General features: G+C 37.3%; 1 long non-coding RNA gene across 1 annotated transcript; it reads right to left on the minus strand.

Annotated features, from left to right (window-relative positions):
- Positions 1-819: 819 nt before the first annotated feature.
- On the minus strand, positions 820-3755 carry LOC142700352 (uncharacterized). Its single transcript, XR_012866496.1, has 3 exons — positions 3439-3755; positions 2338-2467; positions 820-1156 (listed from the first exon to the last, which is right to left on the minus strand). It is a non-coding gene; the product is annotated as an uncharacterized LOC142700352 (long non-coding RNA).
- Positions 3756-4000: the final 245 nt, after the last annotated feature.

The raw sequence follows: 4000 nt of genomic DNA on the forward strand, positions 1-4000 counted from the left end.
TGAACACCTGAAATGTACCAGGTGTTCTACATTGGTGAATCAGCATGTCTAAAGCTACCTGAATGCTGATCGGTAAGCAGCAAACACCACCATTGCAAATGTCCAGTGTACGTCTCAAGGAATGTAAACGCGCATGCGCGTGCGCATCAGACCGCAAGCGCCGCAGACAACAGATGTAATAGCTTATATATGACGTATCACATCATAGTGGCTATTTTAAGTATGGGCAAGGACAATACGAGATCAACTTATATGGCAAGAACCAGTATAGGGCATATGTATCACGATCCGATTTTTTATGTGAGAAACAGAATATAAATATACAATGGAACTCTAATGTCTCAAAATATAAGCAATAATACATATATAGAAAAAATATACATAATTTGATAATACATCAAACATAGTGTCATACTGTCATTTCATAAAACCATCAATACAAAAAAGACCATATATTGACTTATATATATATACAAAAATAAATATATATAACATATAGTAAACCGGGGAAACAATTTATGAAAGAATATTATTTCATAAAAAATAATAATAAATAATAAATGATAGTGAGAAGTGAGTGAACACACGTGCACAGTGTGGTGATAAAATAAAAAACAAAATAAATAAAGTGAAACACACGTGACAAGACCGCAGTTAAAATACAATTCTATTTATTAATATAATTAATACATACAATAATGTAACAGATGTACAATGTGATATGTGCTAATATGCTCAAAAAAAATTATGATAAGACATATGTGATTTTATTGTTAGCATGTATATAAATAACAAGCGTGTAAAAAATATATATAAATATATTGAGAGTGAATATGTGTAAACATAAATGTGAATAAATAAAAATATAAATATAAAAAAATATATATATATATACAACATACCAAGTGTGATGACAAAATTTATATAAGGATATATAAAGTGGATAATAAATAATGTATAATAAATATGTGTGCAGTGTGTGCACAAACACACGAATAAAAATAAGTACCCCATGAAAAGAGCTAAAAAATGATCAAAATTTAGAGTATGTTCAAAACGTATTGTTGAATAGAGTCCAACCAAAAACATTATTCTGAGATATAATATGTGATACTTGGTATTCTATTCAGCCCAATAAATACAGATCGTATGGCCCCTATAAAAAGACAAAAATGATGATGTTAAAAATGCCACCAAATATGGATACAGCCAAAACGCAATAATGTTTAAACCGACAAGCCCACCAATTATTAACAGCACAGTCCAACCATACCAGTCAAATATATACAGGTTTAAAAAGTTAAAAGATAATGATGCTATAGGACCCAAAAAGAAAATATTGTTATAGGAAGGAAGCGAAGGACATTTTCTCATTGAGCCCCAGAGGCGCGCTAGTCTTCAATTTTGTGATCCATTTACATTCGATCCGTTCTAATTTACGGAAAGTATCTCCTCCACGTGATCCAACAATAATTTTGTCGATGCCATGAACCTTTAAATCCTGCCACTTGTTATTGTGAAAATCACGGAAATGTCGGGGGATAGATTTCAATTTATCGATTTCTTCCCAGTTGTTACCCTCTATTGTTCCAGCCTTTTTAATGTCCCTCACGTGTTCTTGAATTCGCATTTTAAGTTCTCTTGTGGTCATGCCTACATAAGACAGGCCACATGGACATGTTGCCATGTACACTACACCAGTAGTACTGCAATTGATGAAGTGTACAATTTTAAAACTTCTTTTCTTTTCAGAATCAGTGAATGTATCAGTTTTCACAATCAATTTGCAAATAGAGCAATGACCACAAGAGAAAGATCCCCACGTCGGCCCTTTAGAGCCAAAAAGATAGGTTTTGGGACTAGGAGCACTATAGTGACTCCGAACTAAGTGGTCACCCAAGGTTTTACTTCTTTTGGCTGTAAGTTGGGGCTTCGGGGGTAGATGTTTTTTCAAATCTGGATCCGTGAGCAGAATTGGCCAAAAGCGAGTCACAATATTTCTTATCTCCATCCATTGCGAGTTGTATGGAGTAATAAGTCTCACTATATCATCCGTGTTCTTACGTTTTTGTTGAGTAAGCAGATTATTCCTATTACTGTGACAAGCCCTATGATATCCCTTCTCGATATCCTTTTTAGGATACCCTCGTTGTATGAAACGGGTCCTCAGACATTGTGATTCCCTTTCAAAATTAGAATCGGAGTCACATACACGTCTGGCCCTCAGGAATTGCCCCGTAGGGATAGCCCGTATAACATGAGAGGGATGAAAGGACGATGCATGTAGGAGAGAATTTACAGAAGTTTCCTTACGGAAAATGGTGGTGCTGAGCTTACCTGTATCTTGTACTATCATTTTGATATCCAAAAAATCCATGTTGGTTTGACTGATCTTACTCGTTAATTTGATGTTCTGTGTGTTGTTGTTCAAAATGGATACAAACTGATCAAGGTCTGCACGCGTACCCTGCCAAATAAAAAGGATGTCATCGATAAAACGCATCCAACTAACAACACATCCAGACACCATATCCATGGCCTCCCGTACAATTTCCTGTTCCCAGTAGCCCAAAAATAAATTCGCATATGAAGGTGCACAGGTGGCACCCATTGCCGTCCCCCGAAGTTGTAAATAGTGTTTGTCCCTGAACACAAAATAATTATGCTCAAGGACAAAACGCAAAAGGAGGATCAGAAATTGGACCAATTCACAATCGTGATCACATGGGCCTAAGAAGTATTGAATAGCTCGCAGCCCTAACTCGTGGTCAATACAGGTGTACAGGGATTCCACATCACAGGATACCAAATACATATCCTGCTCAATGGTCACCCCATCTAGGCGTTTCAACACGTCCGTAGAATCCTTCACATATGATTGTAGATTCTCGACGCATGGACGGAGATAAAAATCCAGGAAGCGACAGATAGACTCACACAAACTCCCACATCCTGACACAATAGGCCGGCCTGGTGGTTTCTTATGATCTTTATGTACCTTTGGTAGGAGGTATAGTGTGGGAGTGATGGGAAACTTCACAGTGAGCCCATCCATGATTTTTTTAGTGATGATGTTATTATCACAAGCTTCCATTAGTATCGCATCCAACTGTCCTTTGAAGTCAGTAGTCGGGTTATATGTCAAACGCTTGTAACACTCCACATCCCGTAATTGCCGATATGCCTCTGATTCGTACATCTCAATAGGCCATATCACCACATTTCCACCCTTGTCAGCCGGTTTAAACACAATGCCCTTCATCTGCTTAAGCTCACGTAAAGCCTTTCGCTGGGCCCAAGATAAATTATCATAGCCACGATCCTGTGGCAACTTCCGAAGCTCGTCAACCACCATTCTGACGAACATCTCCACCGATGGATTTAGTGACAAGGGAGGAAATGTGGTGGACCTAGGGCGAATGGTATCTGGAAACCTACCATTACTGACTTCTTGCTCCTGGAGTAGAGATTCTAGCGCCCGGACCGCTTCCAATTCCTCCTGTGCTGTAAAGAGATGATGAGGTTCATTTTTAGAGTGATACTTTTTGTATATAAGTTTGCGTGCAAACAGAAACACATCCTTGATGGCTAGAAAATCATCAAAGCCTGTCACAGGACAGAATGACAGACCCAAGGAGAGCACTGAGATTTGACTAGGAGTAAATACTAATACAGTAATACATGTATAGATACTACCTGCAGACAGTAATACAGTAATACATGTATAGATACTACCTGCAGACAGTAATACAGTAATACATGTATAGATACTACCTGCAGACAGTAATACAGTAATACATGTATAGATACTACCTGCAGACAGTAATATAGTAATACATGTATAGATACTACCTGCAGACAGTAATATAGTAATACATGTATAGATACTACCTGCAGACAGTAATATAGTAATACATGTATAGATACTACCTGCAGACAGTAATATAGTAATACATGTATAGATACTACCAGCAGACAGTAATACAGTAATACATGTATA

This window comes from Rhinoderma darwinii, unplaced genomic scaffold, assembly GCF_050947455.1.
Source record: "Rhinoderma darwinii isolate aRhiDar2 unplaced genomic scaffold, aRhiDar2.hap1 Scaffold_1834, whole genome shotgun sequence".
In the NCBI taxonomy this organism is placed as follows: domain Eukaryota; kingdom Metazoa; phylum Chordata; class Amphibia; order Anura; family Rhinodermatidae; genus Rhinoderma; species Rhinoderma darwinii.